This window comes from Thunnus maccoyii, chromosome 1 (genome assembly GCF_910596095.1).
Source record: "Thunnus maccoyii chromosome 1, fThuMac1.1, whole genome shotgun sequence".
NCBI lineage: Eukaryota > Metazoa > Chordata > Actinopteri > Scombriformes > Scombridae > Thunnus > Thunnus maccoyii.
In genome coordinates this window covers 16,029,035-16,051,708 of record NC_056533.1, presented here as the reverse complement: position 1 = coordinate 16,051,708, position 22,674 = coordinate 16,029,035, and the positions used below count along the sequence as shown (strand labels likewise).

Below are 22,674 nucleotides of genomic sequence, written 5' to 3'. Positions count from 1 at the left end.
CATAAAACACACATGTCCCGCTGAGATGCACGTTACTCACACCGTCTCCCGGCTCTCTTCAAAGAGTTGTGGTGCAGTTCTCAAGGACACGGCTGTCTGACATCTCCTCTCTCTTTCTCTCTCTCCTCTCACTCTGGCATACTCTCTCTGCCTCTCTCACACTCTCATTTGCCTCTTGGTTGCCACAACAGATGCAAGTGTGTCGCTGCCTTTCTCCTCTCCTCTTTACTCCTTCCTCTCCCCTTCTCTCTGTTCTCCTCTCTGCTCTCGGTCTGCAGCTGAGAGGCAGAGCTCATTCTCTAAGCCATGAAGCAGGGCTTCTCTCTTTTCTCAAGTGGCTGGTAGTATGAGAACGAGGAAGTGAGAGAAAGAGGAAGGGAGGGAGAAAGAGGAGGAAGGAGTGCTGGGCGAACTGACCAAACTGATGTGCCACTCCAGGACACCAGCGTTCTGCAGACAGTCAACCGGAGTCCTACTGCAGGAAAAACAAACAGCTTTACTGTAAAGCAGCAGCGGCAGATGCGGTGGAAGCATCACATATGTTTCAGTCATGTAAAAGAGACAGATGGACAGACACAATTATTTGGACTATGGACTGTATGCTGTATCCTTGAAAATATTAAACTGATTTTAGAGAAATGCAAGGTTGTCAGTCTGAAACAAAAATATAGTACATTTTGTCCTGAAAAAAAAAGACAATAGAAGAATAGAACAGGTGAGAGGAAGGCCAAAAAGAATATGGATGAAACTAAAAATGACAAAAAAATGTTAAACTGATGAGAGGAGAGGAGAGAAGAGAAGAGAAGAGAAGAGAAGAGAAGAGAAGAGAAGAGAAGAGAAGAGAAGAGAAGAGAAGAGAAGAGAAGAGAAGAGAAGACGAGACATCTCAACAAGACGAAAGGGGAGAAGTAGAGGGGAGGGTAGAAAAGAGGAAGTCTAAGTATTCCCCAAAGCCTTGCTGTCTTATCTGAAAAATGGTCCCTGCAGACCCGATCCAGAAAGAGGCAACACAAACAAACACAGAGCAGAAACAAACATCTATTTATGGAGGAGGGGGGTCCAGTTTCCCAACCACATTTGCTGGTATCTTTTTTGACAATGTTACCAATTCAGCAGTTTAAGAGTAAAAACTATGTTGAGGAGAGGAGAGGAGAGGAGAGGAGAGGAGAGGTTTTGCTATTAAGTTCAGCAGTTGGATATAAACTGTGTATTGGGAAAGTTGTGACAGTCCCATACCAGTCACATTAGTACTGCCTTTTTTCAAAGAATCATAGGTGGAAATGCTCGTCTCATTTTTATCAAGAACAGTGTAGCCATATAGGCCTAAAGGAAAGCCATGTTACTATTGCATTGATAAAGAAGCAGCATTGATTTGCTATGGAAATGCTCATCAGCAGTGGCCTATCACTCATGGGATCAATCAGCCTAGTTTTAGTTACAGAGAAATCACCACACTGAGTTTTTTTTCCGACATTGTTAAAATAGAAGAAGTCCATAGAAAACATAAGAAAACATAAAGTGAACCACTTGTATGTATTACCAAGTAAATAATAATTATTGTTTAAGTATAATTCCAGGTATTGTTGAGACTTTTGCTTACACAAAAGTAACTGTTTTTCTTGCCAGATGAACATTTACTTCACTTGACATATGAAGACTGTAAATATTTCATATATAATCATTGTATAACTGAGGCCATTTTCTTGCACTTCTCAAATCATGTTTTTATGCCTCCACATCGGTGACAGCTGTGGCTGTCCATCCATCCGTCTGTACTTCCCATCTCGTGAACACGATGTTACAGGAACGCCTTGAGGGAACTTCTTCAAATTTGGCACAAATGTCAACTTGGACTCACGGATAAACTGATTAGAATTTGGTGGTCAAAAGTCAAGATCACTGTGACCTCACAAAACACGTTTTTGGCCATAACTCAAGAATTCATACGCTAATTACAGTATGACAAAGTTTCACACAAATATCTAATAAGATAAAATGATGAAGTGATGACATTTTATATCCAAAAGGTCAAAGGTCAACTTCAGTGTGACATCATAATGTTCCGCAAAAACACTTTTCTGGCCATTATTCAACGCCATAACTCAGGAACGGAAGGGGAGATGTGTGTGAAGCATCCACGTTTTAGAATTTGTAGCTTCTTTGCAGCAACATCCATATCTGAAGCTTTGTCTACTGTCATGGCTACAACTTTGTGCTCTATCAGAATCAGCTTTATTGGCCAAACATGTGAACAGATACACGGAAAATACACTTAATATGTTTTATTAAATTCCTTCAAAGTCTTCAATACAAATATTATATGAGTCTGGACGTGCAGAGATGTAAACTGTAACTTGACTGGTTGATGGAGGCATACATTTTTACATACATATTTTAATCCTGTCACATGTTAGTATGGAGGTACATATCCAACCAGCAATGTAGACGTGTAGGATGCATGCGTATCCATATCTATACACATCAGGAGAAGTTGTTTTGTAATCAGTGATCCTACGTTATTACAATACAGAGATATGCTGTATTTCTTCAGAGATAACGTAAAAGTGAGGAATGTTAATAATAAATAATGAGGTAACTGCATTTGTAATACAAAAAATATGCATCTCTGAGTCTGATTTGTACATTATTTCCTTAATAGGGGAAGGGTGAAAATGTAAATATGAAGGGTGGCCGGACAGGAGGCCACATGACATAACATTTGGTGCTGAGTGGAAGAATTGTGACGAGGAGGAAGATAAGCAACAACAAAGGAAAGGAAGCAGATGAGGAACAGAAGGAGAAATAAAAGGGAAAGGAAAGGACGAGGACATGGAGAGGGGAAGATGATAAAAGCAGGGACACAGAGGAGGAGAAGGGAAAGAGGGTGGAGGGCAAGGACAGGGGTGAAGGGTGTAACTCACTCCTGTCCCCATCACCAGCGCCCAGTCCTAATTTACCCAGAACAATCAATCAGATCAGGAGGCAGACACTGATAGAGGACTACCATGCAACAGGATCCACCACGCACACACACACACACACACGCACACACACTGAGAGAGATGGAGGACTTGCATGCAACAGGATCTATTCACACACACATACTTTTATGCTGACTAGAGGGAAAAAAAGTTTGCAGCTCATATCTGTAGCCTCTGCACTGACTTCTACCAACTAGGCTGCACTGTGTACCAAAGTCACCGCGGCTCTGAGGGGTCACAACAGGAGGTCAGGGCCCATGAGACGGAGCGAGCACAGAGGGAACTGAACAGGAGTGAGAGAGCGAGAGGGTGAGGGAGAGTGTGGGGTGGGGGGGGGAGAACAGCAGCTAACAATAGGGGTAGAGAAAAGAGACAGAGAAAAAAAGCACAGCGTGAAAAACAGAGGACAGAAACGGCAATGAACAAGAGGACAAAGTGATCGCGCCCTGCCATGCTCTCAGTGAAAGATGAATGCACCGACACACAGAGGGAAAGAATAAAAGAGCAAGAAAAAAAAAAAAGCGGTGGAGTGACGCCAGCTCAGATACAGTAGACACAGGTATTGTAAAACAAACACACACAGATAAGAGGAGCCGGGAGATCGGTGTGAATGCTGAAGTTTGTTCATTCCTTCTCAAGTGCTCCTCGACTTCTATATGTCCCCCAGGGTGATGGATAGAAGTAGCAGTATGTGTAGTGCCTCATAGTATAGGCAGGATACTACTAGCTTGGAAAAGAGCATTTGCCACAGTAAAGTAAAAACTATGTCTTGATATGTCGGGACTCACAGTGGATGCCAAAGACTACTTTGCTCAAAAGACAAAGACTTTAATGAGCCTATACCATCACATAAACATTTTATGTAAATTCTCCCTTTATTATTATATTTAGATTTGGGGCTTACAGCTATGAGTCGTCTTCAGTAGCAACAGATACATGTTTACTGAGTTGCCGTTACCAAGATGAGATCATCACAAATCAAAGATGTCCCATGAGGGCCTGGATATGAGAGAGTCTCTTACAACTAGGCCACACGGTGACATTAATATGTTATCTCAAAGCACATATTTTGTGGGCAGTGGGCTAAGAGACTACATCAAAATATATTTATCATATAAAATTAAAGTGAAGTTAGTTCAACTTTAGGCTTGAAATTGGAATAATATGTTCATTCAAACACTATAACTGAAACTCTTATTTAGTATTAAGTATCCCCATTTAATTGGCAATAGAACATATTTTTTGTTATCAAGTTGTTGTTTTTTTTACTCCAAATTGGAAAAGCCAATGTAAAACATTCTGAATCATTATTACATACAGTAATAGAGAGTAAATGAGAGGGAAATGATTGTTATTGAACTTACTGAAGCATTTTATTGAACACCTTGTGTTTGCACCTTGGTAAGACTGTGACTGAATTTGACTCTTTTTGTCCTCTTGTCATCATGTCATCATCATATTATACTTTATATATGTCTAGGTGCCGATAATATCCACTTAAGACTTTGTAAAAATGAGATTTACCACTGATGCACTTATTAAGAACAGAATTATGCAGGAATGTATTTTCTTTGATTTACTTTTTTTTGGAGTTTTTCTTGGGTTTACATTGGCATGGTCACACCACATTATCTTTACTTCCCGGTACTAATATACTGTAGCGGCCTAGAGAACATGTTTCTATAGCGACCAACATCATGAATCTAAACCCCATAATATCTAGTTGATTGAATTTATGACTAATTTATTTGACTTAAGACTAATTGGAGCAATGCTTTATTTATCCTGTAAATCATCCCAAAGCACCTCTCTGTTTGTGTGTGTGTGTGCATGATACGAACAGACAGAGGAAGAGCGAGAAAGAGAGGACATGCGAGATCTACACTATTTATTTTAAAGGATGACACATTTAATTTAGGCCCTGCAAAAGAAATTAAAAAGCATAGCTGTTATTAATGAAGATGGAGTATAATGAGGGTAGGCTACACAATAAAACACACACACGCACGCAGTTTCCATGAGACATTTTCCTCACATTGATTATAACTTTATAGCCAGATTTACCTTTAAAAAGTGTGTATCTGTCTTACATGTAATTGTTAGTTAATTGTACTTTAAAATTATATGCATGGAGTATTTGTATTTAGGCTAGTGAATACAAAGAATCAAGAAAATCAGCAGGAATGGAAATCTAAGAATTTTGAAGTATGCATTTTTTTCTCAGCACTTGAGAGAAAGTTGAAGTTCACTGCATTAATGCTAAAGCCAAATCGAACTCATAAGGTTTTGATGTGGCAGTGGTGTTAGACTCAAAGTCATGTTTACCTCAGCACTGTACAAGTCATTGAGGTTGTAAATTGACTGAACAGAAAAACAGGCCGTGGTCTTAGTCTTCCCTTAATTTTGTTACAGGTTTGCCAATCTCATGCCATTAAACGTATAGCCTGCATAGCACTTCTATTGATTAACAAATGACAACAGCGTCAATGTGTCGCAATGTGCACTTGAGGTCAGGGACTTATTGCCTTATTTCAACTCTTTCTTTCTCCCTCTCTCTCTCTCTCTTTCGCTCTCATCCGTTACCCCTTTCTATCGTTCCCTCGCTCTCCTGTCTCTCCTCCCTCTGTCTAAATAGATATTGAAGTTTTCTATTTAAGGCAGATGCTGTTTAACTTCCTTGGGGTGGGAAGTGAAAGGCAGACAGAGGGCCATCCATCTCGCTATCCACCTGCTGACATCTTTAAACACTATCGACACCCACTGCAAGCATTAACATGCAAAACCGCACCGCACGTTTGATTTCATTAGCTTATTTCGCACAGGGTTTTCTCTTGCCCTGTTGGTGGGATTCTGGCTGCAATTATTGGATTGGATGCAGAATTGGCAAATTTTCCAACTTGTCAAAGAAATGCCATTTCTGCACTGCACTACTGTGAATGTGAAGTTTTTACAGTTTGATTAGAATACATCTAACTCACAATGTTCTTAAAGGCCTTACCTTGAGGTCAGTTTAAGTACAAATGCATTAATTTTCAAATAATGTATTTGTTTTTTTCTGGATCTATATCAGGTTAGAAAGAGAGTACGAAGAGATTTGGTGGGTGTAATCAAACTGGGAAAACATAAATAACAACAGAAAGTCAAATTGAAATGAATGCATTTTTGGATAAAGTGTTTGAATGACGTTATTATTATTATTATTTTTGAAAATGCAGATGTTTGGGAACAAAGATAAAATCTTCTTCAGCACATGGGGTAGCATGCTGTGATAATCTGCAATAATCATGACAGTGTTTATGGTATTCTTTAACCTCCATATTAGTAAATTATTTTACACAAAAAATTAGATCATTATAGACCAATCTCATCCGAGACAGAGAGGAGTCTGCATACACAGTCACAACAACCATACTCAACAGCTCTGTGTCCACTCTAGACTCCTTCAGTTTTCTGGGATACACAATCTCCCAGTACCTGAAGTGGGAGTCCAACATCAACACAGTCATCAAAAAGGCCCAGGAGAGGATGTACTTCCTGCACCAGCTCAGGAAGTTAAATCTGCCTCAGGAGCTGCTGATCCAGTTCTACACTGCAGTTATCGAGTCTGTTCTCACATCCATCACTGTCTGGTTTGGATCGGCCACCAAACAAGACAGGAACAGACTGCAAGAGACAGTCACATCTGCAGAAAAGATTATCAGTGCCGACCTGCCCACCATCCAGGATCTGTACACCTCCAGTCAGGAAAAGGGCAGAGAAAATCACTGCAGACCCCTCACACCCTAGACATAACCTGTTGCAACTTCCCCCCTCTGGTAGGCGCTACAGAACACTGTACACCAAAACCACCAGACATAGGAACAGTTTCTTCCCCCTCGCCATCACACTAATGAATAGTTAAAGCTGGAGTGTGAGACTTTTGTATCCCTTTTCTGGCAGTGAGAGTAATTACAAAACACTGTTGACAAGTACTTACATCATAGGCCGTAGCCTACTCCGTCGCTACTGTTGCGGCTGTAAAATAGCGCATAAATTGCTTTGAGCATCACACAACCCCTGTGAAATGACTCGTTTCACGTCTGAGAGCAGCATGATTAAATTATTTTATCTCCCTTCAAGTTAGCATAGAGCAAACCAGAAGTTAGCTAGCTCAGCCGGTGGAAGTCTGCATTCATGCATTCATCCAACCAGCACAGGAAAGTCAAACCCAACACCAGATTAGAAACGCCAGTATACTGTGAAATACAGGGCTTGAATGTAACGGACGTTCATTTATACGTAAAAGTTCTGCACTGCAGGTTTAACTCACTATGGCACTGTGCAATAACCCTAGCCACTACCCGCCGGTCAGCATGTTAACCATAAATTGGCTGTTCAGACCAGGTCGCTGGCCTCTCCACCATGAATAAAAAATGTTGATTAAACATCTGAGCCAATCAGCTTTGAGATCAAGGGACACAAATTCTTCATAATCTGTTTGACAGAAGAAGGTTGTCTAGTCTTACTAGTTGGTTTTACAGACATATTTTATAACGGTGGTTTATGGGGAAAATGCTTTTTTTTTGCTGCACTACTATGAGTGATCACAGGGGTGAATCAGCAACAAGGCTGAGTGGCAGCATCATATCCAGCAGTTGTCTTAATTATAGACTGTACTGCATATAAAAATGGACATAGCAAGGTGTGACGTTACCCATTTGTTTACACTGGAGCTGGATTGAAGCCCAGAGTTGCTGCCTATGGTCGGTGCAATCCTTTCTGATTGGGGCCAGGACCTTCCAAATAAAGAGCGTCAGGTGTTGCCTTTCACACTCTGGAAACACATCCCACTACCTCGAACTGAAGTGAACATTAGCTTACTGGGAACATTGAGCGGTACATGCTTGGGCTAACCTTAGCTACTTTAGCTAAATTGTGCTATCAGGGCAGGTATCGTTACCAAGTAACATTAAACTTACCAAAATATTGGGGCAGAAAATATTGCTGGGGAGAGCAGCAGGTGAGCAAACTGTCAATCACAATTGTCAACAAATGCAAATGCATCACAGGCATCATGGCTACTATAAGTCTTCAAATCTTATTAAGGGAAGATTCATTTCTAAAATGGAAAAAAAAGCACACTTATTAGAGGACTGAAATTTAGCAATTGAGACCGTAATGACTCATTCAAAAAAACTTATTGACTCAGTATTTCTAGAGAGCAGTTGATGTTTTATGAATGGGAGTCAATTGGAACCAGTGATTTTTTTAGAGCCAGCATCTAGCGGTGTCGGTAGCATTACACTGTAAGGTACATCCACACTGGCTTCAGCTTTAAGCCGTGGTAGTTGCCTTTAGTCTTTTTCAGTCCATTTGCAGCTGTTCCTTGTTTTGCAGCATATTTCCCTTAATGTTTGTGTTTTCACTTTTTTATGTGTTTTTAGTATTTGTAGCATTTGTTGGATTTGAAGTGCCAGTGTTTCCCCTAGAATTTTTTTCAGGCCTGGTTGTATGCACCGAAAGAACCCTAAAGGGACGAGGCACGTGGGATGGCATATTCGCGCGGTCGGCTTCAGTCAGGTGGCACAGCAGGCAGTCTGAAATTTATATTTGCATTCAAAATTTTGTTTGCTTGGTATATTCAAGACTTAAAACAACGTGGTCACAAGGATGACTTAATAAGCTGCATTTATTGCATAAAAATAAGCTGTCCCTCTCCCTTCTTCCCCATCTGTATTTTTGCTTGACTCCAGAGTTTTGGAGAAAAATGCTGATATATTTGTTTGTCCGTCACTAGCGTTAGAGCTTTTTCTTTTTTTAGGCGGTGCCATGCTGATGTTAGCTAACCTGCATCCCATATGCTCTCGCTCTGCAGTAATTTAAAGGGACTCTGACAGCAGTGACACTCGCATCACATCAAGAGTTTCCTAGGCAACAACACAGACGTTGAGTCACGTTTCGGAACAGTGTCGTGCAGATGCTCCCAAACGCTATTGATTATTGATTTCCCAATGAATGGATATTTGGTTATTTTTGGCATTCAAAAAAATATTTTTTTGGCCTGACGGGGGTTCGCGTTGGCACGGTGGCCCACTAGACCTGTACAATTATAGGGGAAACACTGAGAGCATTTTTCTAATAAGCTAAGCTAAATCATAAGCTAACAACGGCATAACTTTCATTCTAGGAAAAGTGTTGTGCAGCCATCTTGCCCCTGGGAAAAAATATTTAGAGCTGATACGGAGTTCCAGTGCTAATCAGATGATATATTACTGTACAGTCCATGTCACTGAATGAAAGCAGCCTCATCTACAGACTGGTTCATGGTATTGATAAGATAAACTTATTGATATCACAGAATCTTTTTGTAGTTGCAATTTTTTGGGTGATTCGACTTCCACTCGTCCACTGATCCACTTGGTTTGCGCTAACAGCTGACTAAAGTTTTTTGCCCTTGCTGCAGCTTGTTAACTTACAAACATCTAACATTGTTTCACATCAGTACACTGCAGTCTGGCAGGTCAAGTACTCTGCTGTTGTAATTTTGTGATGTTTTTTTGGGGGTTTTTTTTACCTCTGAAATACATTTATTTCAGGATGCATCTCTAAATATATTACTGTATATCATTATTAACTTATCTAAATTTTAGTATGGTAGTAATCCAGCTACCTGAGGCTGTAGAAGTATTTACGTGAAAGCTCATTATTCAACATTGCACAAGGTCAAATATATCAGTGTCCTCTTGTAGCACAAAATACAACTTCTGGGTGTTTGATGACAAAATGTGTGACTTCTTTTTAAAATTCTGGGGGGGTTCAGTGAAAGTTGGTTGAAAAAAGCAAGCCTTTATATGAGATTTTGGTGAAAAAAAATAGGTGAAATTCTTGAAATGATCTTTTATGAGAACTCAATGGATAGCTCAAAACTGTGGTTCTTAGTAAGGCCTTTATTGATTTAAATTCTCTTCTGTATTTTTTTTTTACACTGTATTTCTAGGTTTCCATGTCAGAACTGAAGTCCCCATGATTTCAAAAAATAGGCCTCTCTCTGTGTATTTCTCTTTGCCCCTCTCTCTCTTTAACACACACACATACTGTACACTCTGCACGGAGAAAGACACTGTAGGCTAGGAAGCGGAGTACTGTATCTTTGCTGCCACCTAATGCAGATATCTCACACGCCGTCTCCCAGCACCAGAAGGCTTTACTCCTACTTTGTCTCCAGCTCAGGCTTGGGGTTTTTTAATCCTGCCGTATGGGGTTTCAAACACACTCACAGGTCCTGGGCTCTTCAGCACTGCGGCAGGCCTTAGGCGGCTTGGGGATTTTGTTTTCCAGGGGTGGCAGTGTGTGAGGCGTTTGTGATATGCTAATTTAATCATTTTTGTCCACTCCTCCCATTCCTTTCGCACCTATCAATCTAATCACTTCATCGGGATTCCTCAAGCAGGTGGAAAGAGAGAGAGAGAGAGAGAGAGATACAGTCTATGGCTGCACAAATACCACAACAGCAGCCCTTTCTTTCATCTATGAGCGCATCAAGCCACCGCCACCACCCCCCCACCCCCACCCACACACACACACACGCAACACACACATGTGCACACGCTCACACTCATACACACACCTCCCGAATGCTTTTAATTTTAGTGATGGTTCACTTTAATTATTATGAAAATTAAATCAAATGTAATCGGCGGATTAATGCGACCGATGAGATAATTCAGCCGCATGGTGATGAGAGCAGGGTGGATCGTCTATAAATCTCCACCAAAACCCTCAGGAGGAGGCAGGCAGGAGGCACCCAGCTCCACAAGCAGGGATGCAGTGGGGTGTGAAGTCAGGTTAGCTTCTTATCTTATTTACACATCACTGTTTAGGCATCTTTCATAGGCTAACAGAAATATTTTTGAGACAGATTAAGAAACTAACCATATTGGTAATTTAGCCCGACTCTGTGTCTTTAAAAGTAAAAGGAAACATTCACACAAACAAAACAAATCTGCTCTATTACTTTTTACTGTTTATTGGAGCATTCACAGAAATGTTAGTTAAGCAAATCCATAGTAAAGCCCGAAGGCCTGCTCAATTTTAACATTGTTGATTTCCCACAGGACTAGAGGTAATATTATATATCGGTACTTATATTCAACCATAAACAAACACAAATAAATTTAATTAATTTTGGATCTCTTTCTGACCAGCAGGCCCTTTACTGAAGTAGACAGAAGGGTAAGTACCTGTGTCTCCCTACCTGTTGCCACTTCCTCAGTGCCTCTCTCTCCCTGTGTGTGTGTGTGATTGTGTGAGTGGAGAGAGGTGTTCTGGAGTCAGAGCAGAGCCCCACCAGCTGCAACCCGTTCCATAATCAAGGCCTTGACTTATACCCAACCCTGCCAGATCGTAGCCTCTGCTCAGTCTGTCAAGCCATTTCTTCTGCATTTATCATTTTTCTTATTGTTGCCCGTTTTCCGTTTGCACCGCAGTCCCGTCTGCTCTGTTTCCGGTCCCTGTCTCCCGTCCCTCATCTCTTCAGCCCTGCTTCCCTGACCTGGACCCCTTCTCTACCAAGCTTCCAAAGATTCTGCTCCAGACTTACTCCCCTTGCCCCAGCCTGCCTCAGCCCCAGATTCCCAGCTACCTTTCCAGCTCTAGGTTCCAGTCCAAGCCTAAGCCCCAGTTTCCCAGCTGCCAGCCCGAGCCCCAGTTTCCAGTATAAGTTTCCCCAGGCCTGCTTTAATATATACCATGTCCTACCATGTCCCTGTCTCCTTGCCTCTGTGCGTCTGGGTTCACCTGCTCCGCCCTGACGTAACAACCTGCTTTGTCCTCAACAGGCCCTCTGGGTTTGTGTATTTTGCTACTGTATGGCAAAAAATACTTCAGCCTTTCTGTCTGTCTCAGAGTTCTGTGAAAATGAGTATGTAGACAGTTTGGTAAAAAAAAGTAATATGTGCAACTGACAAAACTGCTCTTAACAATGCATCCATCCATGTCTCTGCTTCCTGTAAACACTGCGATGCTGGTAAACACTGTGTAGTAAATTGGGTAGAGCAGTGAAGTGCATGAATGAGTTAAACTGAAGTTGGCAACTGATCATCTAAAAACAGTTGAAATAAAGATGTGGAAGTGGACGGCCACACTGAGCTCTCGTCTGTTCAGATCTGCTTTAGACACAAAAACGCCTATTCATGTAAAGTCACAGGATAATGCTGTTACATAATCTTTCAATGTGGCCAACCCCTAATCCAAAACTGTCACAGTCTACACTAACCAATGCTCCACTCCAACCTTAGACACAATGTAAAAATCACAAGGTTGAAGCTATGGAGAACATTAATTAAGAACAGCAAGAAAAAGTTTGAGGATTTTCAATAGACAGCATGCTAGCCAGCAATAGAGTTAGTTATCATTTTTTAAAAGTTAAGGATGATAACCTTTTTTGGACAATTTGCTCAACAAGCAAAGTTTCATTTGAGCTTTTTTCCTATTTGTAAATGTTTTAACCTCAGGCTCCTCTCTCTCGTCTCCTCCTACTCCTTTCCATCTGTTTTATGTTCCTTCCTTCTTTTACCGCATCTCTTGTCTTTCCCTTTCTTGCCTCCCTCCCCCACTTTCACTCCCTCAGTCATCTCCTTCCCTCCTCTCCTCCTTCTCTCCCTCCCTTAATCACAGAGTGTGAGGGAATTGATAACCTTCTATTACCATATGTTGCTCCATGATTAATGTTCTCAGGTCTTTCTCGTTGTTTCTCATTCATAGCTCATGTCATGGCCCATAAACTAATACCTAAAAGAGATCTGCCAGATGATTCCCACTCTAAAAAAGAGGGCAAGAGAAAGAGACACTCAGAGGGAAAGATACAGATACTGATACTTAAGTCTCGTAAAGGGCATGAGGAGAGGCACTGTTAGCAGAACTGTAGGACAGTCAAAGATGAAACAAGGGAAAAGAAAGAGGTCTTCGTGCGTTGGCACTGATTGAAATATTTAGTTCCATTTTGTCTGGCTGAGCAGGTGTCAGCGTTATGCCAAATGGAGTTATTAAGGGCATAAATCTGAGGCAGGAGCTGATTTGTCGCACCCATCATGGCATATTTATTAGGTACCACCATTCTGTTATGAATCTATTGATATCAAGTGACAAGTATTGTGATATGGGGATGAGGCAGAAGCTTCCATCAAGGAGCTTTACCCACTCTGAGTTATAAAGGTACATTTTTTTGTAACTAAATGTTTATTGTAAACCACATTGTGTCCTCACAAATTAAGTAATATGTGTGCATGTGTGTGTGTGTGAGGAGCAGCTGAGGGACAGTGTGTTTTAGCTTAGTAAACCCTGGCAAGCTTAGATCAGTTTCCAGATGGCACACACTTAAACAAATGAACACACACACACAAATTAGAGGTTTGAAAAATTCTGGTTCTAAACCCAAATTTGGCAACAAAACTATGATGACATACAAACTAAATTTAAGGTTGTATACTGTAGGTCTAATCAAACTTGTTTCTCCTCTAATTCTGGACCTGTGTTGTCTCTTCATACACACATACTATAGATGAAACACAAATACATGCACAGTCCATCTTCCTGCGTTGTAATCTTTGCATTGTTATAGCTGTCTTCAGTCCTAGTTTTGTCTTCTTCCTCAAGCATATAGACACGTACACATACAGTGTAATAAATTCATAGTGACACACTATCATAGGAACGTGAATGCATAATTGATAAGGTCATAAATTTTATGTTTATTCCTGATGACTGCTATGCTCTGGTCAAACGGGAACAATATGCACCTGTACTCAAGATTCTTGCAGTTAAAGAGATAAAAGAGGTAAAGTAAGTTATAACATCCCCACTGAGAGCATAAATTATAATGTATTGATTTATTATTAAGCTATATACATTATGCTCTTATGTAATAACTAAAGTGTGAGTTAGTGGCAGGTGGTGGAGAGAAGGCATGGAAATGCTGCAGATAAAAGGAAAAGTTGATGTTTTTCCTGTGCCCTAATACAGTTAGGTCAATACTGAATCAACTCATTTTTGTTCTTTAACCCATTAGCTGGAGAATAGGAACCTTTGAACTAGGTGTCATCAAATATTCTGTTATTTCTAGTTTTATATCGTTTCTAGCTTGTTTAGTTTAACTGTCATAAGGCACAGGAGAAAAAGTATGCTTCATGTACCTTCTTTGACCCTGAAGTCCCAAGCAAGTCTCCTCTAATGTAATGATCGTTTGAAAAATTTCTTTAGCTGTCCCACAGGAAATGCTTAACATTGGGACTTCACTAAGTCATCAGTGTCGTTGGGAATTAGCGTCCAAAAGATTCATCCGACGGGTTTCCTTGACTCTGCTAGGATTCTTTAATCAGAATTCCCATTGGGCCCTTTGCAAGGTGTAAATAAAGTATTTTTTTGTAAAAAAAAAAAAAAAAAAAGAAGGTGTGCTTCATTGGGTTTTTATCCTTAGAAATGTTAGACTCAAGTTCTGTTTTTCATTATATTCAGTGGTTGACTGGTTCAGTTTAAGTGAGTGAATGAATTTCCCAACAGAGCCTTTCCCTCTCGAGGGTTCCCAGAGGGTTAAACTCAAATTCAATCACTGAAGACAATCGTGGCGTAATTAAGCTACTTCTAATTTAACTGTCGGTCAGGAAATTATAATAATATTAGCCTTTACTTACAACGAAACTCAATTAGAAAATACGAGCCGGTGACATTAGCCAACTATGAGACGCTAAGATCGAGTTCCAGAGTGGGAGAGATGAGAGGAACAGTCAGAGAGTATAACAAAGAAACAAACTGAGCAGAAAAATGAGCAGTAACCAACGATAAACACAGGAAACCACGGAGTGAAGGAAAAAAAACAGAGAGGTAGGGAAAATGAGACAGTGACTCAAGTGTGCATAATAATGTGCACAGCACTCAAGTCTATATTTATATGCTGCAATTGAGCTGCTTGTTGAAACACAAGCAGTTGACTTGACTGGCTTGTCTGTATGTACCAGTGAAGGGCCATGCATACATTATTCTGGAGTTGAGATAATTTGTCGACAATTAGCCAGAACAGGATACAGCGAGAGGCTGATTAGCATGTTGGTACAAGTCAGCCACAGGAATAGAGACACAGGGGCTTTGAAACTGACATGAATTTGACATCGCACATACTCTGTCATATTTTCTTTTTCCGCGTTCATTTTCTTGCTCTTTTCTGCGCTCTTATTTAAGGCTGAATTAATATTCATGCAGAGGGAAATGATGAATATGGATGCGCAGACAAACTGACTTGTTTCGGTGATGATAAGGAGAAAAAAAAAAGTGGGAACACAGAACACAGTCCCCTGAGAAACAACGTGTATGGATTTCTAGTTAAATTTCCAGCTCATCTGTGTTGTTTTTTTTTTTTTTCAGTCAGGGAAACCTAATACGTAGAAACCGACAGTGTACCCTCTTTGTGCTAAAAACATATCAGAGAGCATGCTGGGTTTTAATATTTTTTAACGATCGTTTTTGGTACCACAGAGAGTTCATTTTCACAATTGTGTGCGAGGTGACTGTATTGCTCAGTGTGTCACAGAGTGGCTTTTATTCAGATCACATATTTCATTTTGCAAATCTTTAAAAAATTTAAGAAAAATGTATTCTTTTAAGCTGACTTTGGGAGGGTGAAAAATAAGAGACTGGAGAAAATCGACCTCTCAAGAAGTAGTAACGTGCATTTTTTTTTTTGCAATAGTAAGATCTGCAGGACCTTAACAACAAATGTCAGCTGCCTGGCCTGCAGCAAATTCCTGAAATCAAATGTGATCAATGCAAATGATGCTTTACCAATGTCCAACAACTGAGTCATAAGGAGGAAACCATAAATTGGCTCCAAAAGTGGTACCTGCACGTGGGCGTTTACACAAAGATGGACGACCAAGGTTCACTACAAATCTCGTAAGAAGCTTTAGGCTGCATTCAGACCGAAAACAGCCCTGCATTAAAATAATGCAAAGGGCTGCTTTGGTGGAGGTGTGCTGTTTTATCTTACCGGTTAGAAAATGAAATATGATCCAGGAGATTGAGTTGGAGCTAAAGATTAATGCATGTCAGATGCCAAAACACCATGCAGTGGTTTGTAATACTCAAGGACAGAATTTACAACTCTGGAAAGCTATCGCAACTGTAACTTTTGTTACGAAAGTCGCAAGGTAAACAGCAGGAACATGGTGTTCACATTAAAAGTAATCCACCAGTAATGTGCACTTGCATGTATGTGATTGGCCAACGCAGCGCCTTGCCGGATGATGTTGCGCTGCAGCAAAAGTGATTTGAAAGTGAAGCAGGGACAATGGTACTTTCCTTGGTACTTTCAGGAAAATCTAATAATCTAGAGTGACTGATTGAGAGAGTGATAGAGTGACTGAGGTCATGTGTAGGACCAGATTGAATGGCAGCAGACACTTGGAACAAACATGACATTGGTTTAGAAACAGTTGTATGTTGCTGTTCTCACTGGTCACAGTAACTGTACAAAGGACCTCAAAGGTCTTTCCCTCGAAGTGGAGCTCCTATTTCCTGTATTGGAGTGTTGGAGACCTTTTGACCTTCTCTTTACATCTGTTGTGGCTAGATCTGGACTCATTAAGCTCCACACATTGTAACCCAGGCCTCGTGATCCCACCATGACCTGTTGCCCCTACTCTGTAAGTCTGCACATACAGAGTGAAAGCTGCTCTGCTGACCACCAGCCATCTCTCTCACCTGCAGTGGGTGAAGCTTGAGTGAAAGGTGGGGTCAGGCAGTATTAGGTTCCTCGTCCACGGAGCTCAGCAAAGAAAAGCTAAGTTTCTGGCCCAGCGGAGAAGCATCAAGTGTTAACTGCAAACAACTTGAACTCTATACACACTTCAGTGATGTATGTTCCTGTCAAATGCACATTTATGAAGAAAAGAAAAAGAGAGAAGGAGAAAAGAAGTTGTGCAAGGTGGGGGGAAACATTTAATGCTATGGTCTGAGTATCTAATTTTTATTCATTGGACATTAATGAGCTTTTGCTATTGATTAATTTATTAATTGAATATTGCTCTGCTCTACATTTTGACTAATTGATTAGCTGTGGTGGTTATTTAGCTCATGGATGATCTATTATCAATGCTTTTGAAATCTCAAATTTTGACTCATATACATACTTATCAAAAGATAACTGTAATTCCCCAAGTGCAGTTGTTTTGCCTGGTTTTGATTTTTCTACTAATATCATTACACCAATTTCTGCCAACTAGCCAATCCAGTGCCTGGTGTGGCATCACTTGGAGATTAGGTCAGTGAGCGACAAATTTGTACCTGATTTTTTTTCACCACATGTGGAATACTGAGTCTCGCAGTGTTTTTCTGTCAATGAACAATTTAAAAAATGATATTCAGGCTGTTGTCCACATGCGACTTGCTCCTCCAGTGTGCATCATGTGACACACATGCAGTGAACTGCATGCAAATACAACAACAGAGGGGGTCAGTTTCTGTGAGGCAACCTGACACTTTACTCTTTCAAATAAGATGTCTTTCCTATTCTGTCCATCTCATTCTCTCTCCACCAGCATCTCCTCTAGTATCGAAACAAAGTACAGCAGTACATCATATGTGATTTATTCCAAAAGCTGGAACAGAATATTAATTCAATTTTCATCCTTTCTAGGATCCAGTGATCACACATTTTCAGGTGCAGTTTGAGCGGAGAAGATATAAAACCAATGCGAAAGCAAACCTCCAGAGGAAAACAATCCCATCTATCCCGCCATGCATCTCTTCACCTTTCCCATTTCTCTTTGGACGGCAGGCAGCGTTTGAAGCCTTATCGTGTGCTCTGCTGTTTCATGTCCGCCAGATGAAGGCTTTTAATGTCGGTGCAAAAGGTAGCGTCTGAATAATTACTAGGGCGCCAAGCTGAGAACGCAAATTACTGCACACAGCAACAGATGTGTGACACACACACACCAGCAGAGCTGCACAAACATGGCACACATACAACATACAAACAAGCCATGCACACACACATAAACATATAATCATGCACAGCTATGCAAACCCAACTTTGTCTTGATCTCTCTCTCTCTCTCTCTCTCTCTCTCTCTTTCTCTCTCTCTCTCACACACACACACACACACACACACACACACACATACACACACATACAGAGTAAAAGCTTCAATTCAAAGTCTTAACTACCACTGTAGTTGATAAACATGCGTACCGCCCTTAGGGGGCTTCGACAAAGTTGAGAAGTCTTATTTTCTCCAATCTCTCTAGTTTCTGACGTGGTGGATACCATTCATGCCCTGCCTCTTGTCACACTTACACTCCCACATACTTAAACCTGTTACCAGGTACATTTATCCATTGCCACTTTAAACCATGTCAACATAATCACTCTTCAAATGCTTTGCTACCTCTGAAGGTTCTGCTTTAGTGGTGTGTGGTCCCACTGTCACCATTACATTCACTATTTAAATATTCAAATTTTTTTTAATGTACTTTCTTTTTAGGCACAGAATAGTAACAGATTGAAACCTGTTTGATCAGGGCAGTTTTTTCCTATTTGCATTACAAGCAACTGCAATGGGCCCCTTAACCACCACAGACAGAGGGGACCAGGGTTTTTTTCACAGACAGGGGCGCCCTTAAATGGCTATATTTTACATAGCACTTTCATCCTATATTTTAGGTTAACTCATCTGCCTGTCAGACTGATTTTGTTTTACATTAGTTTATCACTGTTTAGATAGTGTGGCCAAAGTTCCCGTTGGAGGAAATACATTAAGTCCCGCCCCTCCCCACACTACGCGGTGAGGAAAAAGTTGATGAGAGCAGATGCAGGCATGAGAGAGAAACTCTGTGTGTATTAAAAAGTGTAAAAAGTTAGTTAAAAGTGAGTTAATTTTTCGGCTAAGCTAGCGCAACTAACTCCTGTGGTCAGTATGAGATGGTCGACATGCAGTACTGCAGGGAGAGTGTGTATGTTATATGCAGAAATGTGTGAGCTACATCTATTACATTTTACTGTTGTGAGATATTACAGTGTTGACCTTAAGTTAAAGGGACATTTCTGTGGTGTTTACTCTGAATGAGAAGCCTGAGATGTAAAATGTAGCTCATTTATTTTTATTTTGCTAATTGAGTACTTTTGCACTGTCATAATGGTTCTAGTTTCTTGTATGATAAACAATTTTATCTGTGCATAAGGAGATAATATTGAAGTGAAAACACTTCAATGTTACTTCTATTATAAAAACAGGAGGAGTGTAGATTAATACTGTGTACTGTACAGTGGTGGCTGGATGGGAGGACAGGAGGAAAACCAAACCACAGCGTCATGTTATTTTACACTAGTTGGCTACTTATCTCTACTTTCTTATGTTCAAGTTACGTTATGTTCTTCAAGATTTTAAAACACCATAAACCAACATAACTTATAGCATAACCTGTTGAATTATAGCAAGCCATATTTAAACAGAGTGTAACATGGAATATTTACGACAAACCACATTCATATATACAGAAATATATAAAGTAGCACAAAGCTTATAATCTGATACAGGTACAGGTCAGAGCTGAATGCTAGAAAGACTGAACAGTGAAAACATTCACAGATCTAAAAGTGTAGATTCACATCAAAAAGTATTAATGCATGTATCAAATACATGACTTACACACTCTGATCTCTATGCACAACATACAAAAAATGCCTACAAAGCTGACAAGTTAACACTGTTGTTATTCTAGTTACTTTTAGCTTTTAAAAAGTCTTAATTCTTGTTACTGGATCAGCTCTAACTCAATAAGGCTCTTTCCATGTGAGTCCAGACAGCTCACTGTAACTCACCAACAGCTTCAGTGTCCAGGCAAACTACCTACAACACATTATATGATCTCTGCTGCATTCTTGTTAAGGAGATAAATTCACACAACAGCCACAGAGACATTTAACCATCAGAGAAGAAATTAGCGACCAAAGAGAGAGAGAGAGAGAGAGAGAAGCCGACTCACGTTATCTGATGTCTTCTTTCTTTCATGGAGATGAAGTATTCATGTCATAACGTCCCACTGCATTTGTTGCTGTTATCTTGTTTGTTTGTTAACAGAACTTTGTCGCTGCTGGTTAACCAGTCTGGTATCATTAGCAACAATCACAAATAAGCTAACTCTCCCGGTTGTTTCATTTAAATTATGTTCACTTTCTGTTGTTGTTGAGAGGAATTTACTGCAGGGCAACAGCATGTCGGCCTGCAGAACGCAACTCTCGTCCCGCTGAAGGTCCAGCCCGGACAGCTGGGGCTGCGAGGCCCGAAGCTGCGCCAGCAGAGCGGAGTCCTCCATCCGCTCCCTGGCGGTGTCCTGGCGCTACAGCCTCCCCCCCCCCAGTCCAAATCCATTCTCCTTTTAGCTTAACAGCCCTCAACGGTCGTTCAGGGCTGCTACAACAAGCTAGCTGTTGCGTTGGCTAACGGAAGTAGCTATCTACTGCTCCATGAAAAAAGGAAACGTAAATCTGAAAAAATGAAATTTGGACTCTGTTGAGAAGGCCTCAATAAAATGTAATGTTTTAGCGATATTTTTTAAAGTAGTTCTCAATTTGCATTTTGTTATAATTTCTTTTCTAATATGCCACTCTATGAAATATGATTATCACTTTATATACAGTGGTAGAGAATTGAAGATAAAATTTGGAAACTGTCATTGGACCTATGCCATGTCAGTATTGTATTCTGGATGTTGATTGGTTACGGAGGACGTCCTCTGTTGGAGCGTCATTTTTACCTGTTTTGGGCAATAACTGATCAGCATAAAAAAATGAAGTACAATAAATTGATAGAAGAAATCCCGCCCTAAGGAGGACAGCAGCAGCCCGTGCCCCTCTGCTCCATGGATGTATTGTAAGAGCTGGATACCGGACTAAAAATGGTGTCCATTTAGTCTTGTATGAGCTGCTTGGCTAGCGCATACGCCAAAAAAGTTTCTATCTTCCAGGTTTGCCCACTGAATATGCGTAGTAGTGTTTTTTCTCACTGGCCCCACCGACGAGTTCCCGCTCGGCCCATAGACTTTACACTGTGATGATGTCACAGATTTTTAAATCGCTTTTCTTGGGTCAAGGAAAATCTTGCAAATATAAAAACCTCCATGGGTCAAAAGTTTATAACAGAAAGCGTCATAATTGACATTGTTTGCAGTTCGAAGTGTCCTATCAACAGTTTTACAGACATCTCTTTTACAATGGTGGTCTTTGGGGAAAATGCTTTTCGCGCCACAGGGGGATTTTTTGCTGCAATACCGCAAGTGGCCACTGGGAAAAAATGGCTGCAAGGCTAAGCAGAGGGGCCCTAAAACCTAGACTAACACAGAGAGGGTATGTGAGAGAGGCTCAGAGAGAGATGTGGTAGAAAGTGTGTTTGTGGTAAGATTGAGTTTGCTAGAGCAAAAGCTTATCTCAATGATATTGTGTACTATTTAATGTACAGTTATTTTCCACTGAAATAATGTGTGTGAAGCTGAACAAATCTTGTGAACTTTCTCCATAGGTCAAAAAAATCACAAAAGTCTTGGAACTAAAATAAACCAAAAGTCAAGTTATGTCTCTATATTAGTTCAAATTTAAGTTACACAACATGTACATGCATCCACAGTCCCCTACAAAAACCTAGAACCTCCTTCATTGGAAAAAAGTTTTAATTTCTTCAAAACACATTTTAGCAAAACAAATTACCAGTATATAGATGTAATTTCCTGGAGACAGGATAGGAAGTAGGATTTCCTACTTAGTAATATCATTTTTAACATGATTAACAGGCAACTGAAACGGCATTTAGTCTTTTGGCTGTTTGAATAAAGGTAACTAACAACCAACACTGACCTGTTTTTTAATTCTACATTCTCTTTATAATGCAATTCTGCTCAGCAAAGGGCTTTGAAGTCACTGAGAATAAGGGCTACAATATTTACTGCAATGGAGTTTCACAAACATCAGCTCTATTATCTGACTTTATTTCCCATCCAAGTTGTTAAGAGGTCGTTTTTCTGCTGTCAGCTAGCTAGCTGATGTGGCATATATTAGGGGGTTAGCATTAACTCTTTTATCAACAATCACTGTGCAAGAGTCAGATTTACACCAGTTGGCTAAATAAGGTTCTATTTCATATCCCAAATCATGCATGTTTTAAGTAAATATACCATCAATCACTCAGCTTTTACTCACTGCAGAGGAGGGAGGATGTTCTCTCATGGCTTCCATTGCTGGATTCTCAGTGGCTGGTAAAGCACTTAATTAATTCAACCACATAATATGACAGCTTTTAAAATCCAGTCTAAAAGTAAAGCTAGTGCAAGTGAATCCTCACTGGATGTAAGCAATGTATATGTTGTATAATTGTGGTGGAGACTGGAACAGGCTTCTGGACTGCACATGAACAAACATGCAGGTAGGCTGGTTTTGAGACGTTGCACAGCTGTTTCTTATATTCGTACTAATCAAATTTTGATTGCAATATTTACGTACGTGTTTTTTGATTTTCGTTTTGAACCTGCCTCCAGACAGAAGCTGATCAACTAATTTGCTTTCTTGCTGCTCAGGTCCACATGACACGTTGACATTTGGGAGGTATGTGGCTCTGCTGCTCTGCAAGCTTGTAGACCCGCAGTGACGTTTAAAGACGTATTTTTGCAGCCATAATTC

General features: G+C 40.4%; 1 protein-coding gene across 4 annotated transcripts in view; it reads right to left on the bottom strand.

The window, feature by feature from the left end:
* esrrga (estrogen-related receptor gamma a) overlaps positions 1–20,010 on the bottom strand; it is a 184,640-nt gene extending 164,630 nt beyond the window's left edge. For 2 of the 4 annotated variants that reach the window (XM_042396332.1, XM_042396155.1), the window contains exon 1: positions 43–728. The gene's annotated coding sequence lies outside the window, so the exon portion shown is untranslated. Of the gene's footprint in view, positions 1–42; positions 729–19,991 lie in introns of those variants that run through there. The other 2 variants (XM_042396235.1, XM_042396274.1) reach the window with 2 other exon arrangements.
* Between the last annotated feature and the right edge of the window lie 2,664 nt (positions 20,011–22,674).